A 24,334-nucleotide genomic window follows, 5' to 3' on the forward strand; every position below is an offset into this window, starting at 1 on the left:
TCTCTCTCTCTCTCTCTCTCTCTCTCTCTCTCTCTCTCCTCTCTGTCTACTCTCTCAATAGAGGGAAGGATGACTTCCTAAACAATATCAGAAACAGATTTTACAGTTATGTAGTATTGTAGTTTCAGGCTTCTGCCTATGGAGAACTGCATACTTCTAGGATACAGAGATGAGAGAAGCAAAAATTATATGGATTCTTCATCTAAAGATCTTAAAATTGGGGCCAATTCCAATCATAAGAGATGGAGAGAGAACACTCAGAATAAACAGTCATCTGAAAAATACTATCAGTCAAAACATTTACTAATGGCCACTTCCATGAATTAACATTACAGTGCTCAGACCAGGAAGGTCCTATGATACCTTCCAAATTACCATGTAAGACCCAAGTGCTCTCTGTAAAATATGTCACAGATAACTAAAGATAGAGCTAATGGGAAAAAAAGGGTAGGAAAATGGCCTGTTTACTAGTGAGTAGTAGTTGGGGGATGTGGGTCAATTAAAGGAGGTAAGAAAGAAGTACAGTCACTACTGTGTATGTAACACATGACAGTCTTTGTATAAAAGAGTCATCTAACAACTGAGTCTCAGCTGGCAGAGATAAGAGGAAAGAAGCTCATGAAGTCAAATTAAAAGCTGTAGTTAGAGTTCAGTACTGGAATGAATTGGACCAAATCTTTTGTTTGTTTGTTTGTTTGTTTGTTTTCTGTTTTCGAGTAGCCCTGGCTGTCCTGGAACTCACTCTCTAGACCAGGCTGGCCTCGAACTCAGAAATATGCCTGATTCTGCCTCCCAAGATTGGGATTAAAGGCGTGCGCCACCACTGCCTGGCCAAATTGGACAAAATCTTAAGAGAACAAAGAAAACAGGGCTTTGGAGTCAGGCAAAATTGAAATAGCCAGATTTACTTTGTGGCTTACACTTAGAAAAACAAAAACAATCTCAGAAATTTTTTTGGAGGGGGGGCACAAAAGAACACTTAATTCCCACTTGTGGATACATTATCCGGGGAAAGTAAAAATCTCTTAGAAAAGGATAGCCTTTAAGAATAACTTGCAGAATTGAGGCTCATACATAAAGCTCTGGGTTCTATCTCAAGCCAAAGAAGGAAAAACAGAAAGAAAGAAGAAAGAAAGAAAGAAAGAAAGAAAGAAAGAAAGAAAGAAAGAAAGAAGGAAGGAAGGAAGGAAGGAAAGAAAGAAAGAAAGGAAGGAAGGAAGGAAGGAAGGAAGGAAGGAAGGAAGGAAGGAAGGAAGGAAGGAATTTAAGCATATCTGAAAATATCCTTACCAGGATATATATTTGCTGGTGACTTTTAGGTGCAAATAAACATTACAAAATTGTACATTATAAAAGAGATTAAAAGGGGAGTTTTAAAAAAATCTTCCCCTTTGCACTGACTCTAAGAAAATTGCCCAGCTGTTCGTGGAATTTCAAGGTGAAAAAAAAATGTTATGAGTGAACAGGCAGATCTCATGGAAGCATGCCAGTGAACGCCGTGTTAAAAGGAGAGACTGTTGGGCTGTGGCTACTTTATGAGAGTGGGCTGGTATTCAAAGCCTCTGTGGTCTTCATGGATATTAAATAAAATATCCAGCAAAAGCATGTCTGAGACAACTTAAAGGATGGGGACCTAGAACTGGAAGAGCTGTGTACAGAAACCACAGCGAGGAAGCACTGTATCCATCATCTTTATAACGGCACCGTGGGCATTTCTGATATGCAGTGGGGGTTAGATATGGTTAACCATGAACTTCAAAACCCAGGAGACCCCCTTCTCTCCTCCCTCTGGTCCTCAGGAGTGAGCAGTGGTTGCTCATTTCTGCCCATCCAGGCTTTGGGTTGCTCAGATCTGCTGTGCTTTGGAGCAGCATGTGTTTTTCTATGCTGTCTTCTGGCACTGCGCTCTTTCTCTGTACACTTTGGTTCTCCACCCAACCACAACACCTGATATCCAAAGATTTGCAGGCTATGGATATTTTTACTGGAAAATGACAAATGTGTACAAATTGTTATTCTCCCCCTGTCTCTCCCTTCCTTCCTCCTCCCATTCCTTCCTCTCTCCACCTATCCCTTTCTCTTTCTCTTTTTTTCTTTTCTTCAGGGACAAAGGTAGCAAGTTGCTTGGAATAAGCTGGAAGCATAATGCTTTCTTTGCTGTGCGCATGAAATGTTCTTCATCATTTGGAAGAGCTAATGCACTTCCATTGAGCCTGAAGCTCCTCCACTGGACTCCTGTTGGAGAAGCTGGCCTGGTAGTTAAAATTAATTCCTTAGATTGTAAGGGGAAGCAATGATTTCCATCTCCCCATAGGGATTACAAAATATCATCTACTTAGGAGACATCTTAGTACAGAATTTATAAGATTGTGAACTGGGTACCAAGGTACAGTGGTCCTTCCCGTGTTATAGCCTTATTCTAGGAGAAGGCTTTGGAGATAAACATATGAGGCAGGAGTGAAATGATGACTGTTCATCTTTAGATTTATATCTGAATAAAGAGGAGAAAGCAGGAAACTTACAATGGTTACTGTCCCATACATCCTGACTTTTGTAATTTTTTACCCCATGGTTATATTTGCTTCTGAGACATAGAAGTTTTTAGTCATTTTCTTCTTCATCAAAATTCTTGGCTTTATCCTAATGGAAAGAACTAGGAATTTGGAACTTGGATTGGAAGAAAGGTTATAGTCCCAGTCTCAGCCCTTAGAAGTATAGAGCATTGAAAAGAAAAACAATACCTTTAATGTTCCTTTTATTCATGTTTAAAATATGTCAAATGAATTATTACTTGTTTGTTTGTTTGTTAATTATAAAACCCTATCTTCAACCTCCTTTAAAAATTTTAAATGAGTATCTGTTAGATTCTAGGGCTTACAGGGAATAGTGGATTAACAAATTTGATCTCAAGGTTAGACCAAATCTAGCCTGCATCCTGTTTTTGTCAGTAAGATTTTATTAAAACACATACCTGTTATTTATATATTTTCTGGAAATGTATTCTACAATGGCAAGAATTAAATAGTCACAACAAGTTGAACAACATTCATGAACTTAATACCTAACTTGTTACAGAAGAAAAAGTGTGTGGTCACTGAATTCAAGATTCAAGGCATGAAATACCAAGATAAAAGTTAGCTTAGAAACCCCAAAGAGTACCTTTAGGTTACATAACACAGGCTAGCTTTAAGTTTATCCATTTGATAGGCAACATGTAAAAGCTAAACATTGTTAAATTTCTTGTATAAAATTGGGTAGTATTAGTATATAACTTATGGTACCCTTCTATATAAGAGTTTAAGTCATCTCTGGATTATTCATAACAACTAATGCAGTAATATGAAGATAATTGCTATTTACTACTATTCTTAAATAGTATTAAATATTAAATATTAAATATTATTTCTTAAAATAATAACAAGAAAGGTATTCTGTACATGTTCAGTATAAATGTAAAAACATTTAAACACTTTTAATTAGAAGTCATTTGACTCCTCTAATACAGAACTCATGAGTACAAATGGCAAACTATATACCTATGCACCTATGTACCCTATATAAGCAGGGTATGGAGGACTACAATGTGAAGAAAATGTCCTCCAGAATAAAGTTATGGATTATAAATACCAATGAAAGAATATAAACTCAGGGGGAGTAACTGGGACCAGAAGGATCCAGGCACACAGTAACTCTGCTAGTCCAGTGGCATGGGTTCCTTCTGGTCTGTCTGGGCCAGTGCCCTGAGCAGACCTTGGTTGCAAACTCTGCAGTGAATCCCATAATACCCAGAGGAATCGCTACTCCCAGGCACTCTAATGGGCCCAGGATCACAGGATCACAGAATTCCAGAATCATAGGATCACAGAGACAGCTTGACTCTGAGGAGTTCTGACACAACCAGCATCACAGGAAGGACAGGCCCCAGTCAAATTTAGCCAAGGCAGGTAGCACTAGAGATAACCAGATGGCGGGGGGCAAGCGTAAGAATATAAGCAACAGAAATCAAGGTTATTAGGCATCATCAGGACCCAATTCTCCCACCATAGCAAGTCCTGGACACACCATTACACCAGAAAAACAAGATTCAGATCTAAAAATCATTTCTCATGATGATGATAGAGGACTTTAAGAAGGACATAAATAAGTCCCTCAAAGAAATACAGGAGAACACAGGTAAACAGCTAGAATCCCTTAAAGAGGAAACACAAAAATCCTTAAAGAACTACAGAAAAACACAATCAAACAGGTGAAGGAAATGAACAAAACCATCCAGGATCTAAAAATGGAAATATAAACAATAAAGAAATCACAAAGGGAGACAACCCTGGAGATAGAAAACCTAGGAAAGAGAACAGGAGTCATAGAAGTCATCACCAACAGAATACAAGAGATAGAAGAGAGATTCTCAGGTACAGAAGATACCATAGAAAACATTGAAGCAACAGTCAAAGAAAACACAAAAAGCAAAAAGCTCCTAACTCAAAACATTCAGGAAACCCAGGACACAATGAGAAGACCAAACCTAAGGATAATAGGTATAAAAGAGAGTGAAAACTCCAAACTTATGGGGCCAGTAAATATCTTTCAACAAAATTATAGAAGAAAACTTTCCTAACCTAAAGAAAGAGATGTCCATGGATATACTAGAAACCTACAGAATGCCAAGTAGACTGGACCAGAAAAGAAATTCCTCTGGACACATAATAATCAAAATACCAAATGCACTAAACAAAGAAAGAATTTTAAAAGCAGTAAGGGAAAAAGGTCAAGTAACATTAAAGGCAGGCCTATCAGAATTACACCAGACTTCTCACCAGAGACTATGAAAGCTAGAAGACCTTGGGCTGATGTCATACAGACCCTAAGAGAATACAAATGCCAGCCCAGACTATTATACCCAGCAAAACTCTCAATTACCATAGATGGAGAAACCAAGATATTCCATGACAAAACCAAATTTACACACTATATTCCTACAAATTCAGCCCTACAAAGGATAATAGATGGAAAACACCAATATAAATAGCAAAATTACACCCTAGAAGAAGCAAGAAAGTAATCTTTCAACAAACCCATGCAAAAAATAATTCCACCTCTAACAACAAAAATAGCAGGAAGTAACAATTACCTTTTCTTAATATCTCTTAATATGAAAATTAATATTACCAACATATCCTAATCGATTCAAATTCAAAAGTATGAGGAATTGGAAATTTGTTGGCTATCATCCGGTGGTCTCTCTAATTTGGCAATTGGAGAAATAGGTCCAATATTGTACAATCCATATACACTTTCTGCTTGTTTGTACATGACAGTGTCTTACTATGTACCACATTATGGTCTTGAAATCAGGCTTGTCCTATCTCAGCCTCTCTATTAGTAGGATTGTTTATTTGATGTTTTTACACTACACTATACTATGGTTTTCAAAACAGCTTACATATTTCAAAATTATTTATATAGCCAAAAGAAATGTAGATAATTAATTTGGGAGGTGGCTTATAAAAGAACAACAGAGAGTAAGACTGAATGCTTTGCTTGATATTTATAACTATCGTATCAATTTTGAAGAAGAAGACTTTATAAGTTACTCCTTCTCTGAGATGAATGCTTTTCAAAAATCATCACAGTCAATGAACCAGATTCTTACCCTCACCTAATGTCTGTGCCACCCTCCATGCAGAACCATTGTTCATTTAAACTGTTGGTGAATGACTTCATGAATAGACCATCTTATTACACATACCATTTCTTAAATGAATGTAACCTGTTCCCTGTGGGCTGAGAATGAAGACAGTCACTCAAGTCAACTATCTTTGACCATAGCAGGAAAACTATATTAAAAATCATGCCTACAATTCATTCCTTGGTGCAGCAGAACTATCAACTCTTAGCTTAGCTACTATGGAGGTAAAATCCTCTGGTGATATGAGGATCATTGAAGTACAGCCTTATTACAATGAACTCCAATGTCTAAAAGTTGTTCTTATTTTGGGCTTGTACCACACAGTAAGAGCCAAGATTTTAAGCTCTACTAAAAACAAAACAAACAAATGAAAAGACTTTATCTATTTATGTTCATTTAAAAAAACTAGTAGTGATGTATTATTTTAAAATATACAGTTAATATATTTGGAGATATTTAAAATTTATATTGAGAAAAACATGTATTTTCAGTATTACTGTAAACAAGCATCTACATAAGACTGTTCAATTGATTGTTGTTTTATATCAAACAACTTTTATAACACTCATTTTTGTTACAATATTTTATAAATTTTAAAGAATATGACAAAATAAGAAAGGTGTGGCAGGTATTGAAGGGAGTTTTCTGGGAGCAGTTGGGGTACAAAAGGGAAAAAAGAATGTAAAGTAATTTTATTTACTTAAAATATGTTTTTACATGTTAACAAATTCAGATTGAAATTATGTATCTTTTCTTATCATAATGCAATAAAACATAAATCAATAAAAAAAGAAAAAAGTATTGTAAGACACATTTAACTTCTGAAATTATATCATTTGCATTTGAGGTTTTGGCTTTCCCTAAGCTCAAAAGTGTAAACACTGAAATGGTTAATAAAGTGTTACACTTAAAAAAAAGAAAGAGTATAAACTCAGAATGTTTTAGAGAATATAAGCTGTCAAGAAAACCCCAGTATTGTGAAGGAGTTTGAATTTTGGGACAGTTGTGGAAGGGCCCATAGAATGGAGGTAATGAATAAGGATTGCATAAGAAGGGCTAAACAGAGAAGTGGATCAGTACAGAAGTCTAAGAGATGATTGGTATCTAAGACAGATTACAGTGAAGAGGATGAAGGTCAGCCACAAGAGGGACCAAGGGAGGATAGTGCACAGCACTTGTTCTCCAAGAGCATGACGAGGTAGGAAAATGGCTCCAGGAGGGTTCCCATGTTTTGAATTAGCTGAGAGGGGGTGCCTGTAATTCATAGGCAGGAAAAGGTACAATACATAAGCACAGAAGGGCCTGAAATTAGCACAAAATGTGATTTGGTCACTGTCTATATTCCACTAGCAGAATGTAGTAGAGAAGAACCAAACATGTCTTTATGTGAGTTTGGGGACCATCTACTTTGATGAAGGCAATGGCATAGGACCACAAATAATCCTGAGCAATGAGTTAAGAACAGTGCCCTAGGAACCTCCAAGGTTGGACATCCCAGGATGCAGTACCATGAAAGCGCTTGGAGGAATGTTAAGCAGATTTACAGAAAGAAAATGTGGCAGAGGCAGAGCGAATTATATTTTGTGTTTAAGCCTACTAATTTCTCAAGAGAGGTCCAGGAAATGCTCAACATACATATATGCACAGAAGTTTAAAGTGAATAAATAATTAAACAAATAAATTCTCATGATAGTAGACCAATGGGCAGATTTTTAGGCAGGAGCAACTACTGTTCTTAGCTTCACCTAGCAGTTTCAAAAATATCCAATAAATAAACAGAGCATTGATCAAGGAGGATGAGGAGGATATACTGTAGCTTAGGCTCTTGAAATTATTGGTGAGAATAAAAATTGAGAACAAAAGTAGACTTGGCCCCTTCTGCCACTAATGGGCTGGCCAGAGGAGGAGAGAATGGAGGTCACTGAGTTCTTGATGGCACTGATAGCAGAGACTGGTATGCTGATGTTCCAAGTATGGCAGATGTCCAACAGTTCTATGAAACCAAAGAAACTGCTTGACTTAATTGAAGATGACAATCACCTATAAGTTAGTAAGTGGACCTATGTGAGATCAGCTTCTTGGGCCTGGAATGTTAGAAGCCTGACATAGTTCAGACGAAGGCTAAGGAATGATCCACTTCAAAGTAAGTTTTTCTTGTCATGTTTCTTACTATCCTTATCATAATGAAGAGCAGCCCTTTTAGATCTACAGAGAAAACAATATTAACACTTCAGCCACATATTAAAAACGAGGATGTAACATGGGCAGGGCTAACATCCTGCAGCAGCATTAGGACATTATGGCCCCTCAGAGACTGGAGCAATTCTAACACTACTTCATAAGGTCGTCATTATTTTGGGGTAGTTTTATCATCATCACCATCATCATCATCATCATCTAGAATTATTAGTAGATCTTAGAAAGTGAGAATTTCTTTTACATCTTTCTTTAACTCCACATTAAATGAGAGCACCTTTAGTTGGAAATAGTTTTTTTATACAATATATTCTGATTATGGTTTCTCCTTCCTTTAGTTCTCCCAGCTTCTCCCTAACTTCTCTCCCATACAAATCCATGCCCTTTCTGCTCTGTTAGAAAATAAATAGGCATCTAAGGAATAATAATTAAATAAAATAATATAAATCAAAACCGAACAAATTTGAACATTAAAAAAATAAACAAAAAGGAAAAACAGCCAAAGAAAAAGCACGGAAAACATACATAGATGTAGAAACTCATAGGTCTGCACACACAGGAATCCAAAACTCAAAGTTATAATGTATACACAAAAGATCTATAATATAAGGGTCTCAAGAAAACCCTCCCCAACCTTAGAAGGCAAAGAATCTCCAAAGATGGCATTGAGTTCGTTCTGTGTCTATTGCTGGACATGTGGCCTATCCTTGAGTGGTTTGTTTCCCTGGTGAGCTTTGTTTTGAGAAAACTAAATTTTGATTTGTGTTTACCAATTGCTAGGGATGTGGACTTGTGTTTATCAATTGCTAGGGGTGTGGACTTGTGTCTGCAGTCTCCTTTCAGTTCTAGGACCCCACCTGTTACAGACCCAGGCAGGTCCTGTGCACACTGCCTGTCTCTCTCTGCAAGTTCATATGTGTGCCAGTCCTAGTGTGTCTAAAGGCCTTGTCTCCTTGGTACCTTCCTCTGGCTCTTCTATTCTTTCTACCTCTTCTTCCACAGAGTTCCCTAAGCCCAGAGTGGAGGGATTTGCCGGAGATATCTTTCTTGGAGTACAGTGTTCCAACATCTCTCACTCTAGAGAAAACTTTATCAGTCCCAGCTCCTGTCAGATCAATCAACTTCTCTATCCAATTTTTGTTTCAGTTCTAAATGACTTCATGCTATCTTCAAATATTAAGTATCAGGTAGAGAAAGGAGAGGGGGAAAGAGGGGTAGAAAGAGAGAAAAAGAGAAAGAAAAGGGATTTAGAGGAAATAAAGCCAATAAAAATAAAAGCAAAGGCATGAATGAAAGAGTGACGACATCTGATCACAAAGCTCATTTCCCCTTCTGTGGGTGAGGAGATGAATTGTCTGCTCTGTGGATCAGAGACAGCAAATGTCAAAGATGACCAGAAAGAAATCACCTAGAACTCAAGTCAGCTGATTTCGGGTATCCCGGAGCATGCTTCACTCTCCTGCCAAAACCAATACTCAACTGTGTTTCCGGGGAAGAAGGCGACACGTAAGAGTGTATCGGAGAAACAGCCCGGAGAGGCAGTGTCCTTCAGTCAGGTCCCTTAATTGCACACCACGCATCATCCCAGTCACTCAAATAAACCCCTCCTAATGCATCCTAATAAGAAGCCCCGGATGGTTACAGGAGCTTCTGCAGAACCGTGATAATTTTCCTACTAGTCTTCCCTCCTTTCTCTTTAATATGCCGTTTCTATCTAAAACTCAGGGAAACGCTGCAACCTTCAACGGTGTCTTTGAAGACAAGTGTCAAAACCCACTGATGCTTCTGCGCGTTTCTCACACTTACAAACAGCACTTTTTGGAAGGGGCAGTGACAGGGCTGCCGCTTGCTGCCACCTTTCTACTCTTTAAATGGAAAGCACTGAACCCAGATGCCCAGCCACAGAAGACCGTCTTCCAGAAGTGGCATCTGGCTTCCTGGCAAGCCCTTCCAGAGAGCTGTTTGGGGAGTGTTGCCTTGTCTCTGGAACTGTCACGTGTATCTGACACTATGGCCTCCCTGGCTGGCAAGTCCAGACAGCTGCCAATTTCTTTTGGTTCACCTTTAATTCTGAGAAACTACTTGACTCATTTTCATTCTTGCTGAATTTGTTTTTCTCCCTTTTGCCCATAAGAATCCCAAGACAACTCTCTAGTACCTCACTGCCTTCTGGACGACTATGTCTTCTTCAGGCTTTTATCTTTTGAATTTGAAAGAAATCCTCAGCCATTTAATCCCACATTAAATTGGGTTGATTTTAACATATTCGGTGGCTACTTCTTATCAGTGAAGCTCACTATAAACTGTGGGGTTGTTGCCTGAAAAGAAAAGCAAAACATTCCATCCAAGTAATTTATTATGGTCTGTACACAAGACACTAAAGTATTCTTGACATTTGTATATTATTTCATTAAATCATATTGGCTCCCACACATTCTTGATCCATATTACAGCAAGAACAAAAGATTTTCCAAGGACTAGAAGATGAAAAACAACAGGGCCATTCAGAGGGGAAGGGAGGGCTTTACAAACAGCCCCCACATTGGAAAAATAAAAAAAAATTAAAGTAGCTTACTATTCTGTTAATATGTACCTGTTAATATCTACTTTTTAATTGTGAAGCATCTGTGTGGCTTGTGGATAATTGTGAGGGACACAGAGTCCAATGGTAGCCCACTCGACAGGAAGCACTGACAAGGTGCTGACGAGTCGAGCAGCAGTACCCAGAATGCAGAGGGAAAAGCAGAAGCTAGAGCTGCAGGGTGACATCCAGGAATAGTTAAGATGGGGTAACTGCAAATGTCCTTCTCCTCCTCCTTCTCCTCCTCCTTCTTCTTCTTCACCTGCCCCTCTTCCTCTTCCCTCTCCTCCCTCTCCTCCCTCTCCTCCTCCTTTTCATGCAAGAAAAAGTGCAGATTCTGTATGAGATTTCAGATCTCAGGGCTATAAAGTCTAGGCTGGAAAGTGACTAGAGTGTAGCACTAGACGGGAGGAAATCTCAGTCATAAATAAGAGCTGGCCTATGTCCAGTGGCAGATTGGACCCATGTTTGACTTTGAAGCACTTTACAACTAAGACCTCATGGGTTTAACCTGAATGAGAGCCTCTGGGGACAAAGGCTCGGGTCAGGCCACTGGGAAAACGGCTTTGGAGTCCTCTGCCTGGCAGTAAACTCCAATTTTAGATTAGAATTTGGAGGTTAGAGGACATAACTCACTAGCATGCAAGAGTCTAGGTTCTATTCCTAGCTTCTCAAAACAGTAAAATGACTTTTTAAGACTATTTTCTCTTCAGTTCAATGATATTTGGGGGCATCTATAATATATACTCAGATCCTTTTGCTAACATGCAAAGGAAATTCAAAAGCATAGCTCACGAGATCTGCACAGAGACTCTCAGATCTCCCTTCTAGTAATTGTATCTCCTCTCCTGAGTCTGCCTACACTCTTTATAACTAAACTGGTTTCCCAACATGCCCTTCTTTTATCATCTGCCTGTATAGCCATTAGCCTCAAATTCTTTCCCTTGTCCTTAACTATAGAAGCACTCTTCCATGTCAAAGAACTATTGTCCAGTTATTCATCTGCCCAAGGATTCATGAGACAAACATGTATTTGGTATCAAGTGTATTTGCTAAACACGTGTCAATGCTGAGTTAGAAATAGTTTTACCAGGAAAGCAGAAAGTGTCTTGGATGTAAGGACCTTTGTTCATCTGTGGTACTGATGTCCCCGCCCATGTCTAGAAATGTTCCCACACCAGAATCACATTCTCAGGTACTATATTCTGACTCCCCTCTTCTGACTGCATTTTGCAACCTAGTTGAACTTTAGCAGGCACTCAGTCGGTCAAGCCATCACAATTATTAAGTCCTGCCACTTTTCATTTTCTCCCATTGTCATTAATACAGGTGAAGCACCTAGGTACAACAGAACGTCTGTGGAGAGAGCAAAGCATGCTGGTATGCAGGCACTAAGTAAACACCTTTTCATGCACTACTCTTCATGAATAGCTAGTCACGAAGCCTTGCCAGGTCTTCCCTTTATCAGTTTTGTTCACTCATTTGTTTATTTCATTCATTGATTTTCATTTGTTTCCCATAGTGTTGAGATATGAAAATATAAAAGAAGCTGCCCTAAAGGACATTTTAAAATGTGTGCTTTGTTCTTGGGCATCAAATTACAATCAATTTGTTCACACAGTGAAAAGGGATGAAAAGGGATACCTTACCTAAATGTGAATTGCTTTCATTTGGACGGGGATGGACACACACACACACACACACACACACACACACACTGCATGCCACAGAAGCCATTTTCCTCTCAGAGGCATCTTTTCTCTCATGAGACCACATGCCTGGAAGCTATGTTGGCTTCCAGTTTATCCACTGTCTTCCACTTTGCTTCTCTGATGCAGACATATAGTTCCCTAATGCTGAGCCTCTAGCCATCAAAGAGGGATCCCATTCTCTATCAGTCCTGGTTAGGGTCAAGCAGTTCCCACCAAGATAGTGAGGCATTTTACTGCAGGTCTTGTAAAATGTTTCTAACTGAGAGAAAGAAGAAATAAAATACATATTCTGATCTCTCTAACCTCATCTTCTGTCACCATTGTAATGAAAATAGGCAATTCCTAGAGTACTGAGCTCCTAAGGCAAGCCATACTTCCCTGGCAATTATGGGATCTTGGTTCAAATCTTCAAGGGAATTTATCCTTCAGTTGCCCTTTTTCCTATAGGCATCAATAAGAAAGCCTATTTCTTCCACCCCTTAGTGTATCCCTTTATCTTTGCATAGGAACTCTCTATGATAAACTATGAGCAGAAGGCTGTCAAAAGAAACTAAAGCAGCAATCATTGTCACATCTAGCAGTTTCTAATCCCGATGCCCTTTAACCCAGGAAGCACTAGTACAGAAGAAAAGAAGTATATACTTGTAGAGGACACTGGAGAAAGCTGAATAGGGAAGGAGATGACCAGAGGGGGCGTCCTGTTCATCACTCAGCCACTTGAAAAACAAAGCTAATTAGCAGTCTGCAGCCACACAGCTCATCAGTTTAATACAAGAAGTGAACAATGCTTTACCTAATTGAAACTACAGAGCTGACTTAGGTAGGCTGTATGCAATTACACAGATTGGAAGTCAGCCAGGACAGCGAGGTTAACAATCTCTCCTTTCACAAAGCGCACCACAGGAACCTTAATGACCACAAGTGGTGAGGGCCCACCATCCTGCATCCTGTCCAGAGAGCTCACCTCTCAGCCCAGGATCCATCAGATGGACTTAATGGTGATGACTAATTGGCTAGAAGAGTGCCCTCTATTGGCTAAGCTTCAGTGCCCTGCACATAACCTACAAAACTCAGCAAACAGGCTTTGAAGGACTAGCGCGGAAAGCAAAAAGATTGGACTGAGACTGTTGAGGATAGAGAACATGTCAAAGATGCTAGGTAGAAACCAGAAGGCTGCCATGGCCAGAATGTCTGCCATGAGCATCTTTACAGTAAGTTGCTATAAAGTAAGCCACTTGCAGGATTTGATCTGAAAACTATGGGTTCTGATGCAGTGGGGGCTAGCACGGGACCTGAGAACCAACACAAGTAGCTTTCTTGAGGAAAGTGCTGCTAGATTGGGGACCAAACTTTCAGAAACCAAGTTCTACAGGAAAAAAAAAAAAAAAGAAATTCTCTGTAAACAAAGGAGAGACTGACAAGGAGAATGTGATCTTTAAAATGCAGTATGACACCCAGAGTTATACAATTTGCTTCATTTGTCCTAGGAACTGAGTGAAGCTAAAACTTGGAAAATCCAAATTTAAAATGTGATCTAAACTCCACTCCACAATAGTTTGATAGCAAGGAAAGAGAAGGATGAATTTGGCCCTTGAGTCTGTCTCATGAGTGAGAGACACCTACAATGTTCATGTTCTTCAGGCACTGGTTATATCAGCAAGGGGAGCCAGCAACAGGCCTGTTATGATACCTAAGGACCAGCATCATGGGACTTTCAAAATGAAGCAAAGGAAGACAGGATACAGGATTACAGATCCTTAAAGCTTGATGAACCTATGGTCGTCAGTTAAGAAAGGAGAAAGATTCCAGAGTTACTGAGTGACAGTAAGTGAACAGGCCATGTTTTTAAGCTTCTTGAAGGCAAACAGCCTAAAAGGCTTTTATGATATAACATAGATGTTCTGTTAAGGATCCTAATTGTTGATGGGATTGTAAATTATGTTCTTTAGTAATTTCCTAAGTGGTTTTTGAAGTAACATCTGCATATTTTGTGACTTTTAATGATAGAAGCTACTGATATTTGAGAAGAAACAGATACATGAAAGGAGGAACATGGTTCTCTCCATTTAAACATACTACAAACTGCTGTAAACTAGGAGAGGTAAATTTTAAATATACATATATCTATATATATGCTTTAGCCTTAGAGCTACGAAAGGCTATCACTTGTCAGTTATATATACAGTAAAGTATGTTATATATAAATCATTTAAAATATCAACTATCTAAAGCTAGTGTGATAGGTGCCTATACCAGAAGAATGCAATATTCTCAATGAAGCTGTGTTATGGAGCACCTACTTGTGGTTCATCATTAGGCAAAGAGAGCAGAGAAGATAAAGAAAGCATAAAATTGGAAATCTAAGGATGGACTTTTGCATACCTACCAATCTAATGTGGTAAGGGTTTAAGAAAAGCGACAAGATAATTGACTGCTAAGTAGAACTTGCAATTGATGACTCAACTAGTGAAAGCCCATCTGTGGCCAAGAGGACTGTGTGATATGAAAGAGGGCACAGAAGCAGCAATTCCAATGCACAGGGAGACTGGGATGAGGATGGGGCTCAGGAAAGTTGGAATCTGATGCCTCTGGCCATGAAGATTATAACACAGGTTATTGAGCAGTTAAACAAGATAAGTTATGGAGCTAGAGAAATAGCTCAGTAGCTAACAGCATTTGCTGCTCTTGCAAAGGCCCAAGTTCAATTTCCAGAACTTGCATAGCAGCTCACAACTATGTGAAACTCCAATTCCAGAGGAATCTGACACCTTCTTCTGATTTCTCTGGGAAGCAGGCATGCACATGGCACACATACATGCATACTACATACAAGAAGGCAAAAAACCCTTCTTGTATGTACACATAAAATAAATAAATCTTGTAAAATTAAATAAATAAGTCCAATTTATTATTTAATTATCTCAAATAAACCAATGCTACTGCAAAATGAATGTAGGAATGGGAGATCCAAAAGAGTCTGGAGCCAAGCTGGAAACCCATCAATTATCTAGGATAGCCTTTGTTTCTGGTATTGGCTGTGAAAATAAGAAGGAAATGGGGATCTCCTAAAGAGGCTCTGAAATATACATCTTCTCTGATCGTTTTTAAATAACCCATGGAGAACTGAAGGGTCTAAGACAATGTCAAGGTGCCCAACCTAGAGGCTACAGACTGGTGAAGCCAATGATAAAACTGAAGCCTCTAGAAATTATTATTGATCACAAACTAGTGCCCATGTGCAGTTTTAGAAATTTTCCACCTGCTGAGGAAGTCGCCTCACCACTATGGAGGCTATAATAATGCTAATCCAGAGAACACAAAATATTGAGTCAAATTGATACAGTAAGGGAAGAAGAAGTGCCACAGCATACTGTGAAACAAGCAGAATGAAGTGAGGTAGGGAAGAACTGAGAGAATGAGGAGTGACGTCAGGCTCTGTGTGCTGGCAAAAAAAAAAAAAAAAAAAACTTAAACAGTGACCCTCTACAATGGTATCCTTCCTGCAAGATATGCTAGAGCAATGGTGGTACCAACTTTGTAGGAGTAACCAACCAGTTTTCTCCAGGAAACTGAGGGGTGACTTATCTTGTTACAGGTTTTTGACATGGTTGAAAATCCAAGCAGAATCCAGCCCCCGGATTCAACACTAAACTGACTCCAGGACTTTGAATAGAAAAAGTACTGCACTGATATCAGGAACACCTGAGTTTGCATCCAGAGTTTCTCTTACCCTGTCACATTGGACAGTCTATCTCCTTGTAGCATTGATTTCCCTTTTATGCTAGAAGACATTACAATATCTATAACTAAAAAGACTTGTATGAAAATTAGAAGTAGATATGAATACCAGTCCCCCCAAAACAAAGCAAGAAAACAAACAAAACAGACAAGAACAACACTAAATACCTCTGAAGCATGAACAACTTGAGTTGGTCTTTGCTTACATACTTGCTCCGGGATCCTCTTGCAAATATGGACCCATATGCTCTGCCAGGTATGACACGGCTTTGCTCCTCGAGAGTAGCAATCTTTTCTTCCCAGTTGCAGTATCCCATGTAACTGTCAGAGGATAGGGCCATAAAGTGATTTGATAAAACATGTTACCCAGGTAGGTAGAGGGAGGCTTGACAAACTGAGATATATATGTTTTGGAGTAAATGTTTCAAAGTGCAAAGGTGCCTTTCTCAAGATATTTCAGAATCAGCCAAGAAGGAAAGAATTCAATGCCACCTGGGGTCAAGCACAGCAAGATCCACTAAGTAGCAAACAGGCAAATTAGAAAGTAAACAACAAAATCAGAATTAGCAGCATTACCCAGACTTAAGGAGTATCATCCAGTAGCATTATTCAATAAATAACTCTAGCCCAAAAGGATCCAAACAAATTTCAATTAGCAGCCATTTCACCAGTCAGAAACTTCTAATAGTCATCCGTTTATCTAATAACCCACACTCTTGCCACAGAGATAACTCCAGTTCTTAATGAGAGCTTGAAGATGCAAAAGTTCCTTGTGAATTATCAAAGGATGCTAATTCTGTGTCCTTGTAATTTTAGTATTAATTGTGCTATTTGATTACTGCTAATCCGCATGTGATGATAAGTGTTTTTAACCAGAACATTTGCTTAATCAGAACTTTCTATGCTCTATCTAAGTGAAGGAAAGTTACTGGAAATGAGCGAATATGATATGTTAAGCCATTTTCTTAGGCTGTCCCTTACAAACACACTTAAAAGTCACTCTTGCAACATACCTAGCCAAGAATATAAAACGTACCTCCTCTCCAACACCCACTTTGTGTCTTTTTTAATTGACATTTTGGAATTCACCTGAAAACATCAATAATTTGCCAAGACAAAGCTTGGCCTTGGAGAAGACACCATATTCAACAGCAATCTGGAGAAAACAACATATTTCATTTATTTAATTGGATTTTAACTGTTATTTTCCTAATTGTTACACTTTGAGCATCATAACTTAGTTCTAGCAAAACTAGACCTCAAATAATGAAAAGTTAAAGGCAGAACATTTTCTCTGTATGCCCTATGCTCTTGGCAACTCATCTCAACCTCTCCCTCCCTATGGTACCACGAAATGAATAATGCTCTAGACATGAGTTTGCAATGCTAATATCTGAACAGTAAAAGATACCTTAAGACCTTCATCAAGATTTTTTAAGGCTTCGTTTAATGTCTGTGTCAAGGTTCTGTGAAGAATAATTAATAGGATCCAAACAAGGTCTATATGGCCATCGATTGCCAGGGAATTTATGCAGGTAACTCATTAATGCCACAGGGAGCTCTGCATGTAAATCCCAAAGCCTTGATAGGGAAATGGGACCCGGTGATTTCCCCCCTATAAAAAACACAAACAATGACAAGTACAGAAGCATATAACCTGAATATCTATACAAACAACTCTATAGCCTGTGAAAGTTTCCCATTTACACCCTGTCACCCCTTCTTTCCACATGTATAAAAGATGGGGCAATTATTTCAGTAAACCTACCCATATAAATCAAGGCAGTTTTGCTGTGGGAAGACTGGGCGTTTGAGGCATTTAATATTTCAGCATCCCCAGATTATCACCAGGATCCATTTCGCTCTGTGGTCAAGTGCATGATTAGCCCTGTGACAGGATATTGGCCATTTTCTATGAAGATCTGAAAACGCTAGTAAACAAACACCAGTTGGAAAAGTAAGAACAAGTCTGCGGACTGGAAAGCACCCTACTTGTAATGGGAACAAAAAGCTGGCAATCAAATCTAAAGAAAAAGCTAAATCACAGCAGAATGACCTACTTTAAGGCATTTGCCAAAGGAGCGGCGTTTTCAGACAGCTCCTCTGAAGCCGCGTCTCTCTGTCTATGCCATCTGCAGATTTATTACTTTGCCTGAAAAAAACAACCAAGGGTGGGGGGAGCCGCTATTTGAATGATACAGGAAAGGTTCCAGTATTGTGGGCACCACACCCACACCTACTGATGTGGTCCAAGGTTTTGCTTTAGAGGCACCTAATTAAGAAACCCTGACTCATTTACATGGAGACGTTTGATCTAAATTACACTCCAAACCGCACCAAATTGGGAGCATCTGGGAATGTGAAATGTTTGTTCCCTGTGACGGCTAGAACAGGGCCAGCTCTGGACGGCACATGTTCAAGTGACGAAAAATATTTCACATGTAACGTACTTCTGAGACCCACTTTTCCACTAATAATTCATAGCCAACCTAACCAGTATCTGTACTTCCACAATTATTTCAGGCTGTGAAGAATTATGTCACTATTTTTCTTCCTACAGCGAGAAAGAGGTAGAAGACCACCCACTTAGCTTGTTGTCATTGATAAAAAGACTTTAAACGCAGCCAATAGCAAAACGGCAAAGCTGCATAAGGTAGAGGCTGGTCATTATAAATATCCAAGTTGCCTCTAAAAATGTAGAGTGGCGATCTCAAGGGCGAAGTATCACGTATTAGCCCTCTCACCACTGAACTCCTCCAGTCATGCCGCTTGGCTCAGCAAAGCTCTGATTCCCAGTGCAGTGGAGGCTTCACCATGGCCTGCAGAGGCAGCTCACACAGGTGGGGCTGATTCCAGGACAGAGGTCTGCCACTGGATGACATCTGGATGCAGACCAGCTCATTCCCGTCAGGTAAAACGTCTCAGAAACTCAAAAGAAAACATTTCTGCCTTGACTGCTCTGAACAGTCCTAGGCACATAATTCACATAAAAGAGTGTTGTATTTCAAGTACAATAAACAGAGTTTATAGATACAGTCAGCCCAGTACTTTGGCACCTGATGGCCATTTTACCTTATTAGGCTATATATCACCAAGGTTTCAGCAGGAGGCCAAGGAACAAGAGAAAACTTTAAAAAAATAATACTGGGGTCTTTTGTCTAAGGATGATATTAATGCATCTATCTGATGTACCGTGTTTTGCAGTAGCCGGAATGAGATTTGAATATATTAATATTTTCATCAGTAGAGCCCAGGGAGTCCAGTTAATAACTTATGCATGGATACATAGATAAACTTCAGACAGACATAAGATTTTCAGCTCTCATGTTGGTAATACTTGGAGAGATCGAATGAAAAGGACTGTTCTCCCAGAGTCTTTGTTGTGGGTATGCATTGTGACAGTATGGAGCCAGACCTCTTCTGCTTGTCTACACAGCCTGGATTCAATAAACTGTTATGTATGCATATTATGACAATGTGGTCAAGGAAACCAGATTTTTTTACTCTACCTTCAAGTGCCTATGGAGTCTGAATCTGGTGCTTATTTTTCTTGTCTCCATTCAATATGTTAACGTATTCATAATTTGACACAGGTTATATTCACTTTATAATTAAAGTTATGAGTTTAGTTGAGAAAGCACCCAGATCACACAGAATGAAAAGCATTTATTGTGTTCTACAGGGTACTCTTGGATTCGGTATTGAGTTCAAGGTCCAAATAGATTGTATCCCACAGGCCTGCCATGTCAGAAATACAGACAGTAGAGTGCACAACAGACTTTCTTCTGTGGCCACTCTCCGTGGCTTACAGACAACATTTTTCTAGCTTCCTGATGATCTCACAGTCTGTCTTTTGTGCCTGTGTCCCCATTATCTTTCTGTGTGCTCAGGTTAAAGACATAGTCTTACAGTTAGCACCATACTTAGCAGCCTCATTTTAACTTTTCACTGCCCTAACTCATTTGCAGCTGTAGTCTGAGACCCTGGGAGTTAGGGCCTTATCATGTACACAGAGGGGACCAGTGTGCACATAGCGGATGTGCTTCTCCAGGTTCCTGATGTGCTCTGTGCCACATGTGTGCTTATTAGAGCCCAGAACTAAATTCCTGTTTCTAAATCTACAGTGTTATTAAATTTTCAGTTAGACTCCATCAGTAAGAAATGGTGATGTTGTCTAAGGTTTAGGGGAATAAGCGTCAGTCCAACCCTTCTCACACCTGCTAGACTGGAAGGAAGTTCTCCTCATACAGTAAGCATTACCACAGGCCTGCCTGAGCCCCGCCTGCCTTCAGGGAGCAGGTTTTCAGGCCTAAGTGCCTCCTTCTCCATTACTGCACCTCCATTAGGAGCACATAATGTAAGAGCTATCACTTTCATAATAAGGCACCGCACTTACATCCCACCTTTCCACTCAAGAGTTTCCAAATGCTTTAAAAATCATTATTTTTTTATTATTATTTATTTGTGGAATCCCAGCACTGGGAAATGCAGTCAAAGCCACAGAACTATGATCTTAGTTACACAGACTTTAACTTACACTCAAGTTTCTACCTTGATTTGCCAGTAAAAACCAGAAGTGGATACATGGATGTGCATGCGAGTGGAGAAAGTGGGAAATGGATTCTTACACCCTAGATGCCCTGCTGTTTACACACCTAAAAAAAAAAGAAAAAAAAAAAACTTTAGAAAGGGGTCATTTGTTAGTGTTGCTCTGCTAAATACAACCTACCCAAGAAGACAGCAGGAAAACAAGCAGAGGTTTTAGACACTAGAGTTCAGAAAATGGAAATGAATCACCCTAACCAAGGTCATTCTCTCCCAAGAATGCTTTTAGGAAGATTATTAGGCAATACAGGAAGCAGAAATCAGCCACACCCTGCTTGATGTTCCTTGGTCATTATATCCTGGGTCAGCTCCGCTTGACTTTGAATTGAACAGTCTTTCATCAAGTGGAAAGGGCTTAGAAAAACTTTCACTGGCTGGCCACACTTGCCTTCACACTATTCCTGACCCACCCTACTCTATTTCCCAAGCTTTTAATCATTGGATATCATCAGGCCCACGTTGCTTGAAACAATTTGCTTTCCATGACTTTTATGGTCTAAGTGCACATTGTATAACCCTTTAATTCTTAACTATGGCCCAACACCCATGACACAGTAGACTATCAATAAACGTTGATGAGCTGAATGAATAACAAATTTTCAGAGGACTCCACAAGGCAATCTAGAAGTAAATGTGACATGTCTTGTCCCACCTGCCCCAGATAAAGTTATAAACTAAGACAGGTCACTGCAAAGCACAGCTATTGCAGGTGCTAATTAAAAACTCAATGAAATAATGAATTAGAAATGGCTTTAAATCAAAATGGCCACACTATCCTGACTAGCCATGGAAGATTTCCATGGATAAAGCTTAAGTTTAGGAACTTTTGTGACAATGAGAAGGACTAAAAGTGGGTACATGTTTTGAATGTGGGTGTACCCAAAAAGAAACATGCAGTTAACACATGAGCTCCAGATGAACAGGGTAGGCAAATGAATGGAGAAGGCAGCCCAGAGATAGTGAGATAGTGCGGGGTGTCCAAAGAAGACAAAGGCTACTAGGTACAGAGAGCTCCCTTAAGATGAGAAAACCATATTGTTGGCAATGTGATTGGGACTGTACCCAAAGTTTAGAACAGCATTAACATAGATTAGCCAAGGTGAGGAGCCAGTTGGGTTCAAGCCACTCCTTCTGTGGTTCTTTGCTGTCCCTAGAGATCTGGGTTTAAAAGGGCCTCAGGATCTATCAATAGCTGCCTGCCTTTCACAGTGTGCATGGGAAGAATTATGAAAGGAAATCCACTGTGCTTAGAAACAGATATATGCTAGTTCCTTGTCTTCAGCATTTCATACTGGCTGTCCCGAATCTCCAAGAAGATAACTCGACAAAGCAGATCAAGGAGTGTCTTCTGAAAATGAGTAATCTAGCTGCTAGAGAGCCGCTGGTGTCATCATGAAAGTCGATACGAAGAGTGGTGTGGTCAAAATGAACTTCAAAATGCAGATGTGATTTCCTGTCCTAAGCTAAAGAGAAAACTTCCCCTTTGCCTGACTCAACCTAATGCTAATCTATTATATTTTGCATTTCCATTTACACATTAGTACATCAAACTGTGGTATCTATTTTTAAAAACGTAACTGTTGAGTTTAAAATCAGAAATTGGTAGCACGGCATCACAGGCACATATGGAAAGACTTTTGTCTGAGGAGCTTGGGAAGAGCTTGGTTTTGGTTTTGGTTCTGAGGAATTTCGGTCCAATCAACACCTAGGCCTGAGGAAGAGGGAGGAAGAGAATGCTGCTTTTAAAAACCAGTGCCATGTGCTAAGCTTCCTGCAGACATCTGGGAGTGGGGAAACATCCAAAAGAGGCAAGCAGAGGAGAAGTCACCGTGAGAGCAACAACTGAACTCTGTTCTCATTTTGGGTCAGAAATGGTGTCTAGGTTTTCCCCAGTAGAAAGGAAGCTGTCTAATCTTCTGATTTCAAAGATGAGCAAACCTAGGACTTCCCCATGTCATCTAACAATGGCTAAGGCTCTCTAACTGAGGTCACTACAGCTATGAGAAGTAAATGGAAGCAGACAACTAGGAAACCATTTAGATTCTACCTGACTGATCACTCTAGGCCATTAAATACAGTTAAAGGGTTTCTTTGTTTGTTTTACTTTGTTTGTTTGTTGTCTTCAGGTTCCAGTAAAAGTAATTTCTTTCCTGGATCCCCTTTCTACAAAGGAGTTAGAGTTGATGGTCAGAGCCCTACTTGGCACTCTATAAATTCTATACGCGTGGCCCTTCATAGCATCCATTTGGATCCTAAACCCTGTTTTCCCCTTCACTCTTGTTTTCTTTCCTGTTTTAAATATATTTTAATACTTGCATATTGAGTATATTTTAAATATAATACGTTCTTTTACTTAATAATGTAGAAGTATAAGTCATAAATTTAAAAATCCATGTAGAGCTTAGGTTTATTCAGATATGTTTACTGAGTTTATAGATAGTAGATATGTACTGAATACTCTGCATATGTATATTAAATAGCTCACAGCTTCACATATAACTCTCATCAATCAGAGGACTATGCTTGTTAAGTTGGGGGGCTCGGAAAGATCTGACGTCAACAATACAGGTGATCACTGTTAAAATCTGGGGAATGCTTAGGCCAGCTCATGAAGATGTGAGCTTTTAGTGGAATGAAAGAAAGGAGAAAACAGCTCAGAAAACAATGCAAATATCTTAGTTTGGAAATGACTTCATCTCAAACAGCAGTGAGGTTGCAAAGAGATGACGAATGACTGATAGTGAAAGACCTTATTTTCTTCCTAACTTAATATCAAGACAATGAGGACAAGCTCTCTTGACCTTGTTTTCTTGCTGTTTTTTCCTTGGTGACTCTGAGCTCCTCAAGTGGCATATCTACTTGTTGCTTTCAGTGGGCTCAACCACGCTTCCCAATGGAAGGGCTGCGAGCCACTGATTACTCAAGGCATACCACACGTATCCCAGCTTTTATCTGGCAGTCATCTAGTTGTAAAGGAGAAATGAGGTTGAGGAGACTGTTGTCTTCTAGGAACAGACTTAACTCAGCAAGTGAGCTAAAGGTAGAAAGTGAGTTAGGAACAGGGAATGAGCACTTTTTATGCAATGATCACCTATTGCCACAGCTCCACAGAGAGCGCCATTGTCTGAGATGTGCTTTCAAGCACCTCTGAAGAGTCCCAGAGAGAAGCACTTTCTAGGACTGCAGACAGGCTCAGTATCGCTTTGCTCACTGCAGGCATGTGTGGGACCACAGAAAGCCGATCCCGGAAGAGGCTTTCTCCAGATGGATAGGTAGCATCTGTAGTTCATCTGAGCCTATTTTGGAGAGTGAGGGCCCTTCAAAGTAATATAAGCCTCGAGGATGGAGGGCTCCGTACTCGGGAACTTAGACTCCAATTCCCAGTTATGTCAGTGAACTGAGCTTTCAATTGCTGACTTCAAATCTAAGCTTAAAAAAAAAAATCAAAACTACCAAAATTCATTTTTTATTTAAGAGACAGTTTTAACAAAACTATTCTCTTAGTCTTACAAGCTACCACGAATTTTCAGTCAGAAACTGTCTGTTACTTCACTCTGGTAGTAGAGGAAATCATTTCCAGGTCTTCATCTGCTCAGTTGATGAACAGGAGCTTCCCCTGTGGTAACTGTGGTCACACCTAGGAAGACAAAGTGTAGATCTGTGCCTTGGGGAAAACCTGGGGAACATGGAGAACATTTACGATTGAACACATAGAAGTCTCTCATGTATTTAAGTCCAAACTACTACCACAATATCTGTAATCTGCTTTTCAGAGAGAAAAATATCTTAATAAATTTATATTTACCTTTTTTGGGC

The 24,334-nt window shown here is 39.5% G+C and overlaps 1 protein-coding gene and 1 long non-coding RNA gene across 9 annotated transcripts in view; one reads left to right on the forward strand and one right to left on the reverse strand.

The window, feature by feature from the left end:
* Nucleotides 1-24,334, forward strand: part of Arhgap15 (Rho GTPase activating protein 15) — a 611,414-nt gene that overhangs the window by 546,656 nt on the left and 40,424 nt on the right. The window lies entirely within an intron of this gene.
* The window catches only part of LOC116090136, a 37,441-nt gene continuing 37,075 nt past the window's right edge, over nucleotides 23,969-24,334 (reverse strand). For all 4 annotated transcript variants that reach the window (XR_004118573.1, XR_004118572.1, XR_004118574.1 and 1 more), the window contains one exon: nucleotides 23,969-24,155. This is a non-coding gene — a long non-coding RNA (uncharacterized LOC116090136). The remainder of the gene's footprint in view (nucleotides 24,156-24,334) is intronic.

This window comes from Mastomys coucha, unplaced genomic scaffold (genome assembly GCF_008632895.1).
Source record: "Mastomys coucha isolate ucsf_1 unplaced genomic scaffold, UCSF_Mcou_1 pScaffold15, whole genome shotgun sequence".
NCBI classification, from domain to species: Eukaryota; Metazoa; Chordata; class Mammalia; order Rodentia; family Muridae; genus Mastomys; species Mastomys coucha.